Source organism: Rattus norvegicus, chromosome 4, assembly GCF_021556685.1.
Source record: "Rattus norvegicus strain SHRSP/BbbUtx chromosome 4, alternate assembly SHRSP_T2T, whole genome shotgun sequence".
Taxonomy (NCBI): Eukaryota; Metazoa; Chordata; class Mammalia; order Rodentia; family Muridae; genus Rattus; species Rattus norvegicus.
Window position 1 is genome coordinate 55082854 of NC_141537.1, and position 22089 is coordinate 55104942.

At 36.9% G+C, this 22089-nt stretch overlaps 1 protein-coding gene and 1 long non-coding RNA gene across 18 annotated transcripts in view; one reads left to right on the forward strand and one right to left on the reverse strand.

The window, feature by feature from the left end:
• Positions 1–7813, reverse strand: part of Pot1 (protection of telomeres 1) — a 56942-nt gene extending 49129 nt beyond the window's left edge. For 7 of the 17 annotated variants that reach the window (XR_015685741.1, XR_015685738.1, XR_015685742.1 and 4 more), the window contains exons 1-2: positions 7770–7813; positions 4537–4602 (exon numbers count right to left, since the gene is read on the reverse strand). The gene's annotated coding sequence lies outside the window, so the exon portion shown is untranslated. 17 annotated transcript variants of the gene reach the window in all.
• A 208-nt stretch (positions 7814–8021) lies between these two features.
• LOC120102246 (uncharacterized) lies at positions 8022–12780 on the forward strand. Its single transcript, XR_015685966.1, has 2 exons — positions 8022–8586; positions 12595–12780. It is a non-coding gene; the product is annotated as an uncharacterized LOC120102246 (long non-coding RNA).
• The last annotated feature ends 9309 nt before the right edge of the window (positions 12781–22089 follow it).

The window sequence follows — 22089 nt, forward strand, 5'->3', positions numbered from 1 at the left end:
AAGGAGGAAATAAAGTACCCAATAACTGTAATTCTTGATCTTGATTGGACAGAGAATCCACTAAGTAACATGCCTTTGGGGAGGTCTTTGAAGAAGAAGCTCTTCCAGCAGAGTAGGTGGTAAATTCCAGCTTAGACTTATATCAAGACTCACATATCCAGGAGGTGATAAGGAAAGAGCAGTGCAGCTTGACTGCCCACCTTTCATTCCTGCTAGTGAGTGCGTCAATCCCGCTGCCGCTGCTGCTGCTGTCATTTACTGACATCAGACAGCAGCTTCAGAGTCTTCCAAACGCTCTGCAGAAATACTGTAGGGTTTCAGCACCAGGTAGGGACTGCTGAAGCATCAAACAGATTGGCTGAACAGGACCGAGGTTCTTAGTCTCTCCAACACGCAGACGGTCATCGTTAGGCCTACAGCCTCTACAGTATAAACAAATAATATATACTTTCTATCAGTCCACTAGAAAACTCTAATATGCTGTTCAAATTAGGTGGCAAGTATATGACTATTAGCTAAATAAGTCTCACTGGTGCTATATGTTTAAAGTTTTGCATAATAAAGGCTCAATCAGGTAAAGAAGCTGATGGCAAACCTGACAACCTGATTTGACTTCAGGACCCACTTGGTAGAGAGAGGACCAACTCCACACGTTGTCCTTTGACTTCTATATTCCTGAACACAGTGTTACCTATATGTCTCATAAATGTCTTTATCACAACAAGCAAGTACCCTCTTAACCTCCTGAGTTCTACTATCATGAAAAGTGCTGGACTTGTCAAATATGTTTTCTGCAGCTACTGATATAATCATTTTATGTTTCCCCTTTATTTAATTAAGGTAGTATATTACAATGACATTATTATTATTATTATTATTTTACATATTTTACATCTCTTCTTGGTAAAATATATTTGATAATTTTTCAAAAATGAATCTGTAAGTGAATATTATTGGTAACTCTTTATCTATTTTAAAACAATAAAAATAAAATTATTCTGCAACTTGAAAGTAAATGTTTTCAGCCATTTGATAATTTTTCAAAAATACTACCACATTGTTGACTTTAGATTTTTCTGTCACTTGATAAAACATTCATTTGTATATAAACATATTAAATATAACTGTTTTATTCTTAATAAAGCTGGTAAGTATATCTTCACAAGCAAGTTGTTTTGAATATAATTATGAAGAAAATAATTTAAATGTCTGTACTTAAGGCATGCCAGAAAAATAAGTTCATAAAATGGGTTAAACAAAATCAACAGAAAGCAGACATGGTGCCATGCCCACAATTCTAGCACTTGAGAGACTGAAGCCAAGGAACCACAGTACCACATCCTTTCTAAACTGTACAGGAAACTAGCACAGATGGGTAGCGCAAAAGCACAAGCACAACCTGAATAAATCCCCAAGTTTAAAGTGGAAAAAAACATGGGCTGGAGATAAGGCTCAGCCATTCAGAGTTAAAAACCACTGGGTGCTCTACCACAGGACCTGGTGTTGGTTCCTAGCACTCAAATTGTGGTTCACAAATGTCTTTAACTCCAGGACTAGGAGTCCAACACCCTCTTCTAGTCTCTAAGAGTACCAGGCACACATGCAGTGCCAGATACACATGAAAGCAAATCATCCATACAAATAATAATAATAATAATAATAATAATAATAATAATAATAATAAGTTTTTAATAAATAAATAAAAAGGTCAAAAATTTTAAAAAATAGTCAAGAATACTAGCAGAAAGGATTTAATTAAAAATTACATTGGAAACTAAAGATGTACTGAACGGAGTTAAGAGATCAACACAGAAGAAGGTACTATAATAAGATAAAATACAGAAAGTTGACATAAAAAGCTGACACTTCCAATATATCAAATAGCTGGAATCAACCAAGCAAAAGCATATTATGCAGTTAAAAGCTAGAAATGAGGCATCACTACTAATCTTATCAACATTAAAATGCACCAAAGAATAACTTTCCAACAGTTCATTGGTCGATGTAAATTAAAGGGGCAATTTCCTATAGAAATACAAACTGTGAAAAGTTCCTTCAAGACAAAACAGGTAAAAGTAGAGAGAGGAGGCTGACCTCAACTTGAATAATTACATTTATTGTAATATTTCTCCCATGAAAATGTCACTTGGCACAACCAGCTTTACTGTAGCTTACTTTTCATTTAAGGCAGCAATAATCATTCCCCGAACTATTCTTAAGTGAAGAGGGGGGGCACTAACAATCTCTGTCACAAGAAGTTCATTCTTAGACAAGAGCGTCATCATAACAAAGCTCCATATTACTAGCTTTTAAAGTCGAGAAGCCAGAATCTGTAGCCAAGTATTAGAGACCCAACTGAACAGTATATCAAAAATAGTTTTTTCTAAAAATACAAGATAGTTTTAAAAGGAAAAGAGATGAACAATCAAGGGGAACTACAAACTAGCATAATAAATTAAGAGAACCAGTGATCAGCACACAAGGTAATGAGTGTCTTTAGCAAAACCCAAAGTTCAAATAAGAAGAACTCTCAGTGAATTAAGGTGTGAAGACATTTGCTCAATCTGAGGGATATACTTACTGATAAACATCATTTGAAAGGATAAATGACTTACTGACACTACGTTTCCACAGATGGCTTTCACATATACAGTGTCATCTGTCTCTAATGCAGTTACAGAGGTTCTTCTGGTCTGTCCACCATCTTTCTGTCTTTGGTATACAACACTGACTACTTGGACAAGGAGTAGAATGAGTACCCAAGTTCTATTCCTGATCTCGGGGAAAGGTTAAAGTGCCACACCATTAACTATAATATTTGCTGCGACTTTGGAAGACAGCTACGGCCATATCAAAAGAGGTTTCTCACAGTCCTAGTCGTCTATGATAAACTACTGTAAAATTAAATCACACACATTTAAACTACATACATGTAAAAGGTGAAAAATATAATATGCTGATAATAGTGTACAAGTCACCCAAATTCTCATAAAAATAGTGACGGAAATGTAAACAAGCATTAGTGCTCTGGAAACACTCAGTAACAATAAATATGTAGATGGCATAAAACCCATAAACTTCACTAGAAGTTATTCTATATGGTCAGCAGAAACACATGCTCCTAAGAATAAATGCAATCATACTTGATACAGCCAAAACCATAAAACTTCAACTGTCTATCAGCAGTAGGACAACAAGACCAGAACAGATAAATGGCCACATATACACAGAAATGAATAGTCCAGGGCAACAATAGGCCAAAAATCATGTTAAATCTCATTAACATAAAGTTCACAGACGAGCACCGTGAGGCCATACATTTCAGTAAGGAAAGACAACTAATGTATGGCTCAAAAGGACACTCATTATCCTTGGATGGCAGTGACAGAAAGAGCTTGCTCTACATCAACCTGTGTTCTGGATTAGACACTAATTACAAGTGTGTGTTTCCCTTGTAAAAACCCGTATGACCTGGTCATTTTCACACAAGGACGTACACCTGAGAAAACGTAAAGGCTTAAAGCAACAAGCCCATCTGGACTGAAACTGCAGTGTCTGACCTGCCACATACTACACTCATTTGTCACTGATTACTTAATAAACGAATGGCTTCTCTGAGAAGATCTCACAGATGAGGTCCACAACTGAGCCTTCTGCTCACTTGATCTCTGGCCCAGTGATCATCTACCAAATCCAACTAAGAAAAACCCAAAATTAAAAAAGACAAGTTTCAAATCTTCTGCCAATGCATCTTACATGATGAATATAATAAGAGACATTGAATTTCCTCAAAATTTATTCTCTTTATACTCCACAAATTTGTTTTTTAACAAGATGATACTTGTATTTGGTATTGTAAATTTTATAACTATTCATTGTATTCCTTCTCCCCTCCATGATGTAAACTCTAGGAAGCAAAGGTTAAATTTGGTCACCACAGTCTTCCCAGTACTAACAACAGTGCCTACTCTTTTGATGGTGGTAATAATACCTGCAGTTCATAGTCTGACTCCCACTACAGCCCTGGACTATACAAACAATTTACAGGCTTTAAGTGTGACAAACCGGTGGTATCTAAATGGCTAAGTTACACTTCCTAGATTGCCAGGATTACTTGAGCATTACTAAAAAGAGAGAACTCTCCCTATATAGGGGGCCATCAATATAAAAATTAGTATGTCAAGGGCAAAATTTAAAGAAGGTTACTAAAATAATTAGATCACGCTAGTCAAAGTACAAACAAAGCAGTCAGCCATTGCAACAGTCTGGTTGTGGGAGTAAAGGGATCTCATGTAACGGTGAAGAAAGGAGAGTTAGGAGGACATGCTACAGAAAACCTTTGGCAAACGGAGAAACCGCATTGCCTTATACAGATATTGGCTGTCTACTTTTCTGTAAACAAATTACCTATTAAAAATCGTTGAGTGTGTGTGTGTGTGTATCCACAGCCCCATGTGAAATGTAAATATATAGTTACCTCCTTCCAGAGTATAAGTAAAAAGGTAAGCACAAATGAAGCGTGGTTTCATTACGTACCTCAAAGTCTAATCTTCAAAACAGCTGTTTTACTTCCGCAAGGCATTAAGAACAACTGAGTTTTCCCTGAAAGGAAAGGAAAAATAGTTAGCAAAGAAGACCATTTTTAATAATATATAAGCAAATGTTACAATAGATTTTGAAGACTTAGAGTTTATGGAGCTGTATAACATTAGCAAAACACATAAAGACTCTTGGAGAATGGTTCCCACATATGAGCACCTGAGAGTTACTATCAGAAAGATCTGTGTTTACCACACCCACCCACACCCACACCCACACCCACCCACACCCACACCCCCCCACACACACCCCTGTGCAACCCTAGAGTGATATAATCATTTCTACTAATGTCTCTGACCAAGGATTATTGGTTCACAGTATCCTCAGTGAGATGCTCATTTGCCTTTAACACCTTGTGGTGCCCTAGCCGTTGCTCTACACCTACTGTTCGCTACGGAAAGCTTTCTTCGTTGTAATGCTATGCTACTCCTAAATAAGCTGAATTAATCATCAGAGAATTTTTCTTCATGTTCATTTAGATCATTTTTTCAGGAAGACAATATACTGTCATCATATAAATATTAATATTTACTTGACAAAAATCAGAGGATCTAAAAATGAGAATCATCCATAACTCGCTTTTTAAACCAACCTTTTAATTTAGATATAGAAAATGATGAAGTAAATCAATTTTCCAAAGCTTTGTTTTATCCTCTAATATTATCTCTTCTTAACAGAAAAATAAGCTTGGATTTAGAAAGCTTAAATGACAACGTAATGAAGAAAACAGCTTATAGACATGAAATGACAAGCTGATAAACTAGGATGAACTAGGTTTTGTTCTAGTTCAGCAACTGACTATTCTGTCAACTTAAAAACATCATTTACTCAAAAACACACACAAAATAAAGTGTTTCGTCATGAGTTTTCAAATTTCTTTGGTTTCTTATTTCTAATGACTCTTTGTAAACACCATAGATATCTATTTTATTTATTGAAAAATGTTTAAAAGTAGATCCTATAATGCCTAGGCCTCGCATTAATAGTCCAGACTTAAACATAACTCACAAAGCTCCAACTTTCTGATGAGACAGAAATCTACCAACTTTATTCATAAGAGTCATCATAAAACTATGGGAATAAACTATGAAGACACTGTTACTTAATGCATACTCAGGTAAAATGCTAGAAAGAATGATAGCAAGTGGTTGGACAGCCTACAAGTTTCAAACACTTCTTTGACTCATCAAAGGAAATACAGGACAATAAACTTCCAGAGAGCTGAGTGAAAGAAGAAAGACATGCGCTTGCTTGTCCAAAGCAAATGACAGATACTGTCTAACATTTGTGAGAAAATTTATCAGACATTTTTAACGGACTGTTAAGGCCAACAATGGGCTTTGCAATTGTACAGGATACTTAGGAACACCAAGGGAATCGGTCATTTACAAGTTCTTTACAGACATGAAAAGGTTAAGTCCAAGAGGCAGAGAAAGGCAAGGCAGAAATGCAGGAACCTTGGAGACTCTTTCCCCCTCTCCTTTCATCAGAGCCTAACAACATGAGGAGTTGAGTAAAAAGCCTGTGAGCTTGGTGGAAATTCACTGTGGCTGGCACAGGGACCAACAACAAACCAAACTAAGCAAACAAACCAAAAACCATTCAATTTCTATTTGGAACACACAAGAGTAAGTCAAAAATCTAATGTTTGGGGCAGGGTAAGATGCCTCTAGACTGAGACCTCTCTAATATCAAAACCTAAACTCTGGGCACAAGACTGTGTCTCTGCTCCTTTTACTCAGCATAGATGGGAATTTAAAAGTTAGTTTCCTGACCTCATTGCTTCTCTGTTCTAATTATTCTGGACTTTATCTCATCAAGTCTGAAACAAACTGTGTAGATTCAAATGTCATCTCCACCATCTGTTAACTATCTGATCTCAAGAAAATTACTTAACCTTTCTGAAATACGGCACCCTTTTCTACATAGGTAAGATATAAAGCATCAATGTCACAAGTCTTTGCGATAATGAAACGAATTAACATACACAAGACACCAAAATGCCACACCACAGAAAAAAAAAAACCTAAGTTGTACTGTTCATTAGCTTTAAATTACTATTTTTTCCTAACCCTTTTACCACTAATTCAAATCACTATCAGCACTTATGTTCATTGCTGTCGTTGCCTAACTGGATTTTCTCCCTTTAAGCTTTCTATATCTTATATATTCCTTGTACAGGAGGCAGAGGGGCTATGTCTTTCTCCTGCCAACACCTAGTATGAAACTAACTGAATCTTACTATTACATACAAATTCTTCTGCATACATGACTACTCATACGCAAAAGGAAGAGGAAGGTTAAGTAAAATACATCATCACCCCGAAAGTCCCAGTTTTACTTTCTTAATCTAACATATCAAACCAAAAAGTTATCTCATGTTCACATAACATACTGCTGCACATTATTAATTAGAATTAGAGATCACCTTTAGTTAGGTCAGATATATTTATCTTGGACCTCAGAAACATATCCCACTGTATCATAAAATGTTTGTTAAGTGCCTGCTGGAAAATTATAACATTGATATATTCCGTCTCAGTTGTAACTATACAAAGAAAAGAAAAAAAAAAAAAAAACTCTCACCAAGATTCAGTATATAAAATATGGGTATTCCTCCAGGAGGAAAATGTTTTCTGAGTTAACAACCTTCTTAGCTGGAAGCTTTTATATTCAAAACTAGCTTCTAAAAGCTAGCTTTTATATCTGTTATAATTTCTCCAATTTCACCTTGGTATTTTAAAATGCTGGACATGGGAGGTGGGTAAGTACGGGTTTTATTCTTTAACTCCTTTGTCAATTAAAATACTGTGTAAGCACACTGCACCAAAAGCTTCCTGATTCCAGTATTTGCTGCCTCCTCCCTCAAAACTCGTAAATAACGTAAGAGAAACTGCATTTGCTGCTAATCTATGAAGTCTAGGTTGAATCTTTCTTCTCAAACTTCTTGCCTGGGATACTCAATAGCGTCACTACGAAGCATGAGGGCGTTCTTGGATCTATTCACGTCTCGCTCCGATAGTGTTCGGCCAACACTAACAGTACGTAATAGAGTTCCTGCAAAACTGGGCCATATTTTGCAATGAACTAAAGAGTCCCCGTAATATTTATCCAGGGCCGGGCCCGCCGAGTCCCCACCATGAAATCCAAACCTCCTCAGGCTCACTCACCAGCAAGACCCGCGGACAACTAAGGTCTGCATTGACGCGCCCATGACGTCATGCGCGCGCGCGGGCTCGAGCCGCTGAGCACACGCATGCGTACTCCACTAGAATTGCACAGCGGTTTGCTGAGGTCTCCCGGGTAAACACCTAGAAGAGGAGGAGCGCGGAGCCGCAGCAAGCTGCTGGCCCCTCCTCTCCCAGCTTCACGCGGATTTCCTGTCCCTCAAAGGAGACAACCCCTAGCCTGCAGGGGGAGCCAGACCAGCTCCTAAAATGGCTAAATCGTGGACTGGTGATGTTGCTTAGCCAGGAAATGCTAGTCTTACAACCCAAAATATAATTCTTAAATATTATACCCAGTAGGAACTCTATTCCAAACCAGACATTGGATCCGGATTCCATTCTGTCGACTAGAAGCCCTCGAAGCTAAAGCTTTTATTTACCTTTTAAGTTAAACATTCAAATGCAGCTTTTCCAAGGCTGTAAATACATGGTGGTAATGATGTTATTTGTTTTATAGCAGTTTGGTGACATTTGTGCTGTTTTCAGCTATTTAAGCTGAAGAACCTTGCCATTATTTTCTAAAGCTTCCTTTTCATTCCCCACCCCTGTGTTCATAAAAGATAAGTGAACCAGGAATATCAACTAAAGTGGAATTAAAGGGCTGTCCATTAGAAGAGCATAATAAGGCTCAGACCTATACTGTTAGTCACCTCAGCCAGTTGTGAAATACTATTTATCTCTTAAGTTTAGTCCAGTGTATGGATTTTGGTCCGTGCACTTTGGCCGAAAGCAGGGAACCAGAAGATTCTCCTAACTCCAGGTAAGGGCCTAAAGGCAGCATCTTTGACAAGCAGGACATCAGAAAAAATTAACAAGAACCAGCAACCAAACGGGTGACATACCAGTTATGACTGGTTATGGTTTCATTATAATAACAGGTTAACATTCTTCAGGAGTGGGAGGGACATATATATGTATGTATGTATATATATATATATATATATATATATATATATATATATATATATATATATATTTCGAAGCTTAAGTGGCTTGTGAACAAAGTCCCCCTTTCCTGGAAAAAGCGAACCTTTTTCTGAAGGAGAAATGTACTGTCGTTGTTTTATGAATTCCTACTCTGTTGAGTAAGCTGCTGTACTTGTTCTCTGCGCAAAGCTTTGCATTTGCTTCAGAACTAATTCTCCCATCAATTTGTATCTAACATCAAAGCCTCTACCCAGTTGACAACACCCTCACTTCCACAACAGTAAAATTATGTATATCCTCCTAGCAGATATTCATGTTTTCCTCATTGCCTTCCCACAGTGTTTAAATACATCTTTCTACATTGAAGTGTACTAGGAGCAGGGTTAGCTGTTCTGTTTTAGAACCAAGACTGCTATACAATGGCTGGTAGCTTTAGGATCTAAATATTCATTGGATGAACAATACTCTGGGGGAAAAAATGTTTCTTTTCTTACCTTGAACATCAGCTCTTCTATCCCTCCCAAACCCTCAGCTGAAAACTACATGGAAATTTTCCTTAACTAAAACAGGGAAGACTGTGTTGCTAAGCCAAAAGGAGATATTTCGTCTTAAGTTTTTTGTTTGGTTGGGTTTTTTTTTTTGTTTTTTGTTTTTTTGTTTTTTGTTTGTTTGTTTGTTTGTTTGTTTTACTAAGTCTAAAAGCATTGTGGTTTTCCTGTCAAAATTTCTAAACTCATTTTATTGGCCAAGGATTTGCCCAAGTTGTGTGAATTTAAATTCTTTTTTTAAATTTTTTTGCAATAAAAAAATACAATTACACCATTTAGTCTCTTTCCCTCTTTCCAACTGCCCCCATATCCTTCCTTTCCTCACTCTTCAATTTCATGACTTCTCTTTCTTTAATCACACACACACACACACACACACACACACACACACACACACACACGAGAGAGAGAGAGAGAGAGAGAGAGAGAGAGAGAGAGAGAGAGAGGGAGGGAGGGAGGGAGATGTTCCTCATCAAGAAATGTTTAAGATGAAATTCCCACTGGTTAATAATGAACATCAGAATCGGGATGGGAATATTACCAGATAGTACATGAAGCAGTCACTGTAGGTATTATGGGTTGAGTTCCCTTGAGATCCCTTCTTTCCACATTAGCCTGTGTATTGTAATTGATCCTGTCTTGTTTAGGCAGCCATATTGTTGATGTATCACTGGTATAGTGTCCAGGAGACACAAATCTCATGGCTGACTTCTTGGTCCACTGGCCCTTAAAATCATTCCAGTCTCTCCTCAGATGTTATCTAAGCCTTCCATATGGGGGTTATGCTGTAGATAAATCCACTGGGGCTAAGCATCCCAGGATCAGTTATTTTCTAAATTTTGACCATTAGTGGATTAAAAGTAATGTTCTTTTTACCCCTTATAACTCAATCATTTAACTTCTTCCCTCTCCCTCCCTTTATCATATACCTATTCACATACTATGAGATCTAATGAAGAGGTGTGCCAGAAGTATACATATCTGATTAGTTGGTTGCTTGTTCTAGTGGTTACTCTCAACGTCTCTGGGATGTAAGTACTTCCTACAAACCAGGTAATTTGTAATCCTGATTTGTTTCACGATCTCCCATTTTATATCAGAGTTCGGGATACATCTCACTCCAAACCCAATGTTGTATTTCTTCACATCAAAAATTAGTTTGTATAAGTGGGGAAAACTAACATGAATAGTAATAATAATACATTTTATTTATAAATAATAAAAGAATAAATTTAAAATAATAAAAGGACTCAGTGGCTTAACTAGCACCTAAACAATCAGTTCCTGGTTTCCTTTGCCAATTGAAACAGCTTAAAATGGCTACTTCGATTAAAATTATTAAAATTATTAAAATCGATGTAATAACTGTTAAAAGTTATAATTTTTAAATATAGTAAAATGTCTCCATATAAAATATGTTGTGTACAAGTGCTTTTTTAAAAGCAATGTTGAAAAGGAGATTCCCAACTAATAAATAATAAGCATCAGAAGTGGAATGGGCGCTTTATTAGATAATAATGAATACAAGGACTCAATGCAGTTACTATAAGTAATAAATGAAAGATGAAACATATTGATTTAAAGCTGACATTTCTTACATCGTCGTACTTTTCAAATTGATTTTCAGTACTTTTGAGAATCTTGATATTGAAGTCATTCACTCAACAATTCAATGCATGGACTTTACTTTTACATTTTGATATTTTTTTGCATGTTCTATGTGCAGCACGCCTGTTCTGCAATCTACTCTCACAGGTTAGATTCCTAAAGCACGACAACACCATCATGTACTGAAACCTAAGGTTTTTCTAGTAATAGTTTTTGAGACTTAGTCTTGAAATGTAACTTGGGTCTGGAATTTGCCATTTAGCCAAGGCTGTGCTGGACCTTTAAATCCTCCCCTGCGTCAGCCTCTTGAATGCTGAGAATACAGCTCTGTAGAGCTATACCATGCTGGGACACAGGGGCTTGCTGTAACTCCCCATAACTCCTCATATGCATACACTCAGCTGTCTATGTCTGGTTCAGTACACCATCCCCCTGAACTTTTGCTTCACAGATGCTAGATTTTTTTTGCACTTAATCGTACTTCTGCGTGTGCTACCAATCTTTCTTTTTTTTTTTTCTGTGATTTGCTTTGACCAGATACAGACTAAAGTTATGATCACTAATATTTAGAACTGTTTACTTGTGGTATGTCATCTTCATTTTTCTGAGAAATCTCAAAATCACAACTGTTTGATCAGTATGTCTAGTTCTTTGGAAAATACAGAAATGTTCTTTTTTTTAAAAAATCACCTCACTGGAGCATTTAATCTAATTACTCTGGGTATTTGACTATCTCTTTCAGAGTGTGAGGAAGTTGTCAAGGCCTGTCAGGGAACTTAATGGCCTGCTGCTAAAAAAACTGTATAGTTCTCTCAAGACTCAGAATCGACTATTTCCCTAAGAATGTGTGGAAGGCCAAGGCTTATATTAACACTAGAGGAAAAATGGATTCCTTTCATTTCCAATTACATTTCCCTTGTCCCCTTTCACCTTTATCACAATTTTCCTGTGTACTTCTTGTGTGTGAGAGACAAAAGCATTTATCTGAAGTTTATCTGTCCCCTCCGTTTTATTTCAGTTGTTTTGGTTTTTGTTGTTGTTGCTTTTCATTAATTCAAACAAAATTTTAGTCAATACCTTTTAATTGAAAATATTAGCTTAAAATTCATTCTCTTCACCAAATCAAGCTGCTTGCTTCTATTTATTTGTATAGAGATTCTGAAACTATGTTCATGAAATGATAATATTAACTTGTTATTGCTGAGCAGACAACTTGATATTTGTTTTATTTAATTAACAAAATTACTGTTTTTATTATTTAGCCATGTAACTAATGTTAACTGATCCAGAATACTTTTGAAGTTTTCACTAATGTAAGCTCACTTTACCATTAAGATTATCTGATAGTCAAATATACATTTCATATACTATGAAGCTCATATTCTATATCTATAACACCCGTTCACCCCATACATAGAGCTCTAACCATGCACTCATGTTAATATCATTGCTTTATTATGTTCATACTAACTATAAGGTGGACCAGATTGACCACTTGAACAAACCAATCTGTGTTGAACATTTATTAAGAAAGTTGACATCTATGTTGGGTAGATAGATTCTGTGTATGCAGACCTGCTGACTCCCCTAAACTGTGGGAATATTCTTTGAATCTGGCATCGTGTACCCCTGATTTTAACCTTGTGTAAAAATTCTAATTCTTTGAAACACATTTTCTCCCACAGGCTAAGAACTTAGAAGTTGCCAATGACTGTTGGAAAAGACAGATAAAAGAGGGCTAAAAAGCACAACTGGATGCCCTTGAGAAAGGGCTGTTTTCAGAGTGCCTGGATGGACAGCAAAGAAATCAAACCAACCACTTAAATAAAAATTTATTGACAATAAATAATTTTATACATTAAAAAAAGAAAGTTGATTTCGTGTCATTTCTCTGCTGCATATACTTCTTGGATTTTAGTAATTAAGTTTGGGCCCATTCTCTGACCCAGTGAGCAACACTTACCAGATCTAACATATTTTGCCTGATTATCTCAGATGGAGAAGCAGTTTCCTTAGCCAAACATTGAACAGCGTGCATGGCTGCCTGATTGTATTGGACACTAAGTTACTCTGACAGCCTGCAGTAGCTTCAGCAGACTATTATAACCATGTGGTGGCTCACACTATGCAGGCTGCAGGAGTCCATGCTCTAGTTGTCAGTACTCCAGGCTAACTGCACTGGCCTCGGGACGCAGCACTCTAAGAAAAACCTCAGAGGATCTCTAAGGATTCTGCTTCTTCAAACCAAGGAGAGAGTATTTCACTAGATAGCTCAGTGGGAAGCTTGGTGGTGGTAACTGAAAGCGGAGATTGGTCTGTGGGTAACACCCGGGATTGGTGGAACTAGAAGCTATGCTACAACACATGAAAATACAGCATTGCATCTGCAGCCTTTGTTTTCAAGTCAGTTAAGAAACATCTACCTTTGCTAAAATAAAATGCTTCTTCCAAACATTCTTTCTAGCCTGTGTATGATATAGATCATGGGTCAAGTGACCCTAGGTGTTGGGACAAATAGGTAACTACAGCAACAGTGGCATCAGCAATAGTGGAAAGATTGTAGCTGAAGAGTTCTAGAGGCCAACAGGAGCAGAAATGTGAGAGACAGAGACAGCAGAGATGAAGGAAAGTGGAGGCACAGAGAGAGCATGAGACAGTAAAAAGCCAAAGAAAGATAAGGTAGAGGTGGCAGGGACAGAGAGGAGTAGAGGGAGGGGAAACTGTAACCAGAGTAGATTACATGAGAAGAGAATCTATTTTCAATAAACAGAGAATTCAAAACAAAAAACCTCTACTTCTCATTAGCTATGAACTTCTGAGTCTGTCAGCTGATTCAAAGGTGACTAAAGAATTAGGGCCTAGAATGATCCCCCTCTACGATGAGATTTCTGAGTAAAGTCTGTGACCCCAGCTAGCTGCATCATAAAAACGTGCCTCATAAGGCAGCTCGTCTATGAGGAACTGTTGATTGGACTTTACGAAAATGAGATATGAGTGTCACATTTACATACAAATCTGCAAGGACAGATAGGAGGATCCTACTGTCATCACCTACAGGAACTTTACAGCAACAAAGAAGGGGGCAGGAGAGACGGTTCAGTAGTTAAGAGCTGCTCTTCCAGAGGTCCTGAGTTCAATTCCCAGCAACCACAACCGTCTGTAACGGGATCCGATGCCCTCTTCTGGTGTGTCTGAAGACAGTGAAAGGAGAAATGGTTAGCTAAGACATGCCTAATATACCAGTCATTTCATTTACAATGAGTCCAGAAGTCTGGCAAAACATTTCATCTTTTCCTATTTACCAATTGTTTAAAACTGTTAGTAGAACTGATGAGAAGACACTGACTTTGTATAAACACAAGTGTGCTTATATGTGACTATAAGTCAGACAAATTTCTCATATATGTCCAAGAAATAGAGATATAGAAAATCTTACTCTATAAACACCAATATTATATTTATGCTCTGTGTGTGTGTGTGTGTGTGTGTGTGTGTGTGTGTGTGTATTTCTCATGAATTATATGAAAACCTAGTATGGTCTAAAAATGATTCCAAGACCATATTTTGAGGAATATAAAAAAATAAGAGAGACCTTTAATAATAATAATTAGGGACATCTAATTTCTTTAAACTTAAATGAATATGAACAAGGCTTTTTCAATTATAAATTAATATGTTTCATTTATATTTCTATACTTATGCCCTATGTTTTCACAGGATATTACTTTATTGCCCAGGCTAAATTAACTTGCCTCAGTGCTCCTGCTGCAGACACCCCCCCCCCCAGTAACTAGACTATATGCATGTACTTATCCCTTATGTAGCTGAATATGTTATTGATATTCAATAATCCTTGGCATTTTCTCTCGGCCAAAGAAAATCATTTAATTATTTTTTTGTGTGTTTGTGTACATGATGTCTGGGCATTAGTGTTGAAGTCACAGGAATTGGTTTTCTCCTACCTTTACTTGGGTTCTGGTCCTAAAATTAGGGAAATCCATCTCAATAAAGATAACTTTGATTAAATTATACAAAAGATGTATACTCAGATGTGCAAATTGTTATCAAAATTGTTTTGAGTGTTTTAACTCTTTTGATTGTTCTACAGGTAAACTGACTTAAAGTTAAAATAAAATTTCTGAACAGGAAAAATTATGTCTCTATTTCTGTGTTAGAGATGCAGAACTAATCCAATGAGGAGGGAAAATAAAGTGAGATCAGCCAAAGGCCAGAGAGATTTTATGACTCTATACTTCGATGCCTATGTTGCATTCAATTTATACATTGAACAAAGAAGTCTTAGCATCATTGAGGTAACAAATAGTTAACAATAGCAAGTGTACGGGCAAACATTGACACACATTGTAGACATTTGATATGTTTACAAATGCAGCACTACCTGTAGAAATGAGTACACAAAGAAGAACTAGGGAAAATATTGCTAAAAATGATGACATAGATATTAGGGTATTCAGAGAGATCTTTCAACTTAACACTATGGGAGTAATATTTACTCCATGATCTGGGAATCCATTAATTGGTATGTCTTAAATCCTGTGTCACTAAATGGCACCCTGAAAATGCCGCATGTATACAGTCCTCTTTCTATTTAAATCTTAGACTTAAAACGTAGTGTTGAATGAGGATCGTAGTCTAAAAGTCAAAACACTCAGGAGGAGCAAGCAATTTGTTAACTTGAAAAATTTCACTTTCTTCCCTGAATTTTTGAGTGATCAAAATCTGGGATAATTTTATAAACTTTATAAAGAATAATTTTGGATAATAGAAAGCTTACTAAGAGTTTGTATGCCTTAAAGGTTTATCGCGATTATTTGGAATAATTGGGAACCATTTGTATTGTGTTCAAAATGTACTTTTTAACACAGAATGGCATGTTGTTTCACTGTCAAAACTTCCCTCTATTAGTTAAAATTGAATACACGTCTATTCATTATCCTCATACATTTTCACAGGAAGTGCGGAAAATACTGAGATCCTCTTGATGAAAGTGAAAGCAGTTTGTTGTTACTCTCATGCAGCAATATCAGAGTCTAAGAACAAACCTTAGTCTTTCCCCCACAACCTGTTCATTATAGACTGTGTCGGCAAAAATCACGGGATTGGGTGCACAGTATTAATTACAGAGTGAAATCTCACTGATCTTCCCCCGTATTTATACCAACTGTTACACAAAAATCAGTTAAACATGTCTTCCCCTGTGATTAGAGAACAATAGGGTGATTGCTATGTAATCACATTACGTGTTAGAGGATATTCTACACAAAATATGTCCGTTTGGCCCAGACAAAGGTATAGAATATGTAGAGAAATATGACTAATTTGATATTGCTATTTATTTTCCCATTTAAATGGTGTGAATAGGATGACTTTAGATGTGCTTACATTAGACCAAAGGGAGACTGTCAAAATAAAATGCATCTCCTTCCTTTCTCACTCGTGTCAGGCCATCTATGCTGTTGCTACTAATATTAAGCTTCCTAATACTAGAAATAATCATCTAATAATAGGAAGGTTTCTTGTTATTAGAGGAGCTCCTATCTTTTTCATTTCTGCCAGAAAGCTTTCATATCAAACCAAGTGTCCTTCAGCAAAAACTCTCCATCCTCTTGGCTGTACTTAGATTCAACAATGAATCTGTGATCCAAATCACGCTGAGATGCAAGGCATTATATTCAGGCATCTCTAGGCAGATATATCCAACCTTTCCATCTATTAACAGATATAAATGTGAAGTCAGTCGCTTCTCTTCCTAGCACACAATGAGAAAATGTGTGCACCCATTCTGGCAGCCATTACATGATCAAAGGAAGCCATGCTAACAAAGAACTCACTTCGTGTTTGAGTGGGTGATGCACAAGATAAAAATTAAAGGCAAAATCCAGTTCTCTGCAAATAAAGGCAATGGTCAGCCCTTAAGTAAATTTTCACCAAAGCTCACTGACCTCAACATTCCTACTGATACACACTAGCATATTTTCTTACTTTTAGTTTGGGGTTTTTTATTAACAGGAGCAAAACACAATCTTCCTTAATATAAAAAATATTTACCCACTACTAATATGTACATTTAGTATATAGAATGTAGAATAATACAAAAAATATAATGTGGCTAGGGAATATAGCCTACACATACATCCTTGAGCCATGGCTTGCTGTGCCTATATCTCTAGTTTTGATGTTTCCATTCTCAACCTGTGTTGTTTTTTTTTAATTCAGCCCTCCTATTTCAGTGGCATATTAGATATTTCTAATTGGATGTCTTGGATTTTTCTCCAATGATAATAGTGTAAGCTATAATACTGATTTAATAAACTCTTAACATTTCTTTGCTCATGTGTTAATCACATCACCTCAGTCAATGGTACCACCTTCATTCCATCATTTAGGCTACTTTGGACTGAGTGAGATGCCCTAGACAAATGTGAAAGCCCAAGTGTGATAGACTTGAAGGGGAAGCTTTGGGAAGATAACTGAAGCATGAGGTACAGCCTTCAGGTTGAGAGCAGAGTTCTTGTTAAAACAAAAAGTATGATTCCTTTTTGTACCATATGAGGAAACAAGAAAAAGTAGTCACCTGTGTATCAGGAACCAAGCCCTCACCAATCACCAGATATGCCATTGCTTGGATCTCTCACTCTTCAGATTCCAGAATTATGAAGATTATATGGTCATTGTATAAGTGACCCTGTTTGTGCTATTTATTATATCAGCCTAAACTGGTAGATAGGATATAGAGCCTGAAGTACCTTAGAGCTTTTACCTCTTTGGTCATCACTTGGCATATCCATAGGTAATGTTATGTTGAGTCCTAAGAAGGGATCCATTTTCCCATCTTGGAATGAACCATATCCACTAATCCATTTATCCTTCATGGGCCCAAAATCACAGCATCCCTCAAGAGCTTCCCCATATCCACGCTTAACCATTTACATCTAATTCTCCACTTAGGAGCAGAGCTATTCTTTTAAAATATAATCACCAGATGTCACTTTACCTTGCAATATGAAAAATATTTTCCATTTACACTAAGGAAAGAAATAACATGGCCTCTTACTAGTTTCCTCAATTCCTTTGTGCTAAATAGTACTCGTTATGGTTTTATTTTTGAAATAATGTAGACACATTACCTGGAATTCTCTTCTCATATACCCCTTTAACTCATTTCCTCCTACTTAAAGTCATTGCTGCAGTCACCTAATCAGAATGCATTTGCCTGTCATCTACTCTTTTCCATTTAGTATTTTGAATTTATTTTCAAGCAACTAGGCAACCGCATAATATTGTAAAAGAAAATGAAAAAGAACACTTATACATTCTCCTTAATAAAATCAACATTTTTTCATTTACCACTTGTATACAAGAACATCAAAGACTGTATCTAAACAAAAAGTATTTCAGCTGTGCATCGAATTAATTGGAGACTATCACTGGTGTTTTGTTTATTGGACAGCTAATAACTCTTGACTAGAAGTGAGCTCTATTAAGCCAGAGATTTTATTTTTACTTATCACTTGGAAGGATTTATAGATAGTTAGTAAATATTAGTTGACTTAATAATAGTTTTGGAACAATTTGAGAAGCATTGGTCTTAGGTATGCATTTGATTAAGTCACCAGTGGGCGGGGAGAGAGGTATTTTATCTAAATTCATAAGATAACAAAATATGTAATAGTGTACTTTGTAATTTATCTTCTTTTAAACCATGTATATTGCATTTTGATGTTAGTTATAAGCAAAATATCCTTACCATCATGGCCTTAAGATCTGTTTTATTCATTAAAATCCTACACATGGCATTCTTCCAGTAAAAAGTCTCTCCTAGAAAAAATTACTAAAACAAGTTTTTCAACTCCTGAGATAGCTAAATCCATGTAGATACTATATTACATTTCTATCAACTAACCATATAATTTGAGAATTATACTTAAATACTGAAAAACATATCAACTATTAGAATATTAACTACATTAAAGTAGATTGAATGGCTCCAACGGGTGCCTTCAACATGGAGCCAGTACATACAAGCTCTTGGAGAGCCTGCAGAGAAAGATTATTTTCGAGAGTACATGGAGAAGAGTTGAGCAGTGTCATTTTCTTCCTTGAGCAAGGTGTAGAGGGCAAGTGCTTAGATCACTGAAGCCAGGCATAATCAGACAAAAGCAATTGGCACAGTTGTTCATCATTTTTCTTCAAAATTCTCCTGAGGCTAGCTCTGATGTTAGAATCTGTATCCACATCCCAGCAAGCAGAAATCATCAAATGAACTATCAGATGCTACAAAACCATCACCCAATTTTTACTTTGCTTTACTAGCAGAAGTCACCAGTTTAACAGGAAACCAATTTTGATAGGTTAGAGAGCAATTTTTCAAACTAATATAACAAATGTCTTAAAAATGAATCACAGACAGAAAGAGATAAAGAGGAGGAGGAGGAGGAAGAGGAAGCAGCAGCAGTAATGGGCCTATTATAGATAGGATTAAGCATAACTTAATAACAAAAAATTCACTCCAATGTCTAAATGAAATGGAAATACTTAAGGAAATAATTACTGCTTAATTGTAAATTGACAGCAAATATAACTCAACATAAAATACGAATAACTGTAGGTAATGTGGAGGAGAGTGAAAGATTCCTATTAAAAAAGAATTTGTTCCTTAGAAAGATCAGTTTTTAAATTGCAAAGGAAATGGAAATGAAGTCTATGCTCTCTTTTACAAAAATATATGAAATACAATTATTATCCTAGATAAAATTGGTGAGCCAAGACTTTAAAGACCCTTTAAGAAAGACATCAAACAGCAATAAGCATATGCAGGAGATCAAAGGGGAGGTGATGTTGGATGTAGCTTCTTTTAGGCTTTATGCATGGGAGGGTGCTCTTTGCAGTGAAGCAGCTGCCCTGATTACCTATGCTTCTGTAAGTAACACCCCAACCTTGCTGCTGTAAGCTCAACAACCAAGATGGTTCACTTGATTCAAAAACAAACAGAAATCCGCTAAATGACTAAATAAGCATTGAGACACTTTAAGACCAAAGGCTGAGATTGTTCACAGTTACAGAAAGCCTTGCAATTTGCTAGAGGGGCAGATCTCCACAGGATGGATGCCGTGCGTGAAAATTACAATAACTGGTATCCTTGACCTCATTATCAAGAGTGCAGGCTGTACGGGCAGCCTTCCTGATCTTTGTCTTTATGATGTTGCAGAATCATTGGAATTGAAGAAAACAAAGTTGTATGTTTCCCATTTTTGCAACAGGGAAGTTAATCATTTCTCTTGTACGTGTCTACTGAAAGCTCTGTTTGCATCTTGTCCACACTAAGCTTTAAAAGAAATCAACACAGAAAACAAACCAAATGACCTCAACATGAAACAAATAACACAAAACTGGGGCAAGAGAGAACTTCTCCTGCTGAAAAGCATGGGAGGTGGGGGAAATGATGCCAAAAATAACATATATGAAAAGCTTAAAATAAAGATGACCATCGAAATACTGCAGTGTGGAGTACATGGAAATTTTGGTTTGGGGTTTTCCCACGGTGTCAAGTACCTTGACTGGTCTTTTACTGTGAGTCATCATTCTGTCAATGTGAGAAATAGCCAAGACAATTGACTTATACCAAAACAAGGGGTTACATTGGTTTATGGTTTTGGAGGTCAGTTCATAACCAACCAGCTCCATTGGCACTGAGTTGTGGGATAGTGATTAGTACATGGTAAAATAGTCAATAAGTTTAGGTTAAGAATAAAAGAATGAGAAAAAACTGCAGAATTCCAGTATTCCCTTGGAGGGCATATTTTTAATGGACTTGAGGACAGTGCCTTAGGCCACAACTCTCAGAATTTCTTTTTTTTTTCTTTTACTGGATATTTTCTTTATTTATATTTCAAATGTTATCCCCTTCCCAGTTTCCCCTCTGGAAACCCCCTTTCCCATCCCCCTCTCCCTGCTTCTATGAGGGTGCTCTCCATCCACCCACTGCCTCCCCACCCTGGCATTCCTTACACTGGGGCATTGAGCCTTCCAGGGCCAAGCACCTCTCCTCCCATTGATGCCCAACAAGGCCATTCTTTGCTATATATGCTGCTGGAGCCATGGGCTGCTCCATGTGTACACTTTGGTTGGTGGTTTACTCTACTGCTTCCCAATAGTGACTCTTGGTGATGGAAGTTTTTCTCTTGTTGTTGTTATTGTTGTGTTTTTCCAGACAAGGTCTCTCTGTATACTCTTGGCTGTCCTTGAACTCTTTCTGTAGACCAACTTGGTCTCAAACTCAGAGATTTGTGGGTCTCTGGGTCTCTGCTTCCCCAGTGCTGGAATCAAAAGCATGTCATACCACCACAATTAGTCTACAAATTCTCTCTCTCTCTCTCTCTCTCTCTCTCTCTCTCTCTCTCTCTCTCTCTCTCTCTCTCTCTCTCTCCTCTGTGTGTGTCTGTCTGTCTCTCTCTGTGTCTGTCTCTCTGTCTCTGTCTCTCTGTGTCTCTGTCTCTCTCTGTGTCTGTCTCTATAGATCTATATCTCTATCTATATATTCATTCTATTTCTATTATTTCTATTGCTCTTAAGGTACACCATGGTCACAGCAACTCTTTATAAAGGAAAACATTTAATTGGGGCTGGCTTACAGTTTGAGAGGTTTAGATCATTGTTGTCATGGATGGAAGCATGGTGGCCTGTGGGCAGATATGTTGCTGGAGAAAGAGCTGAGAGTTCTACACCTGGATCCTCAGGAAACAGGGAGAAAGCCGGCTTGAGCTTCTGAAACCTCAAAACTTTTTTTTTCCTTATGACACACCTACTTCAACAAAGCCATACCAACTCTAGCAAGGTTACACCTCCTAATAGTTCCACTTCCTATGAACCAGCAACTCAAGCATGTAAGGAGGTCATTCCTTCAAAGCAACACAATATGGCAATACATTTTTATATCAAGGAATACCCCGTAAATGCCAGGCATTGTTACAAGCAGAAATGTTAAACACAGTTAAAATTCATCAAAGCCCCATAGATGGTACTGTTCTTATTCTCATTTATAGACGACTAAACTGGTCATTAGATTTGCCCCAAATTGGACTCAGATGATAAATAGCAGAGATGAGATTTGATTTTACAAAAATGTAAGTCTAGATAGTGCTTTCCAATAAAATTTAGTA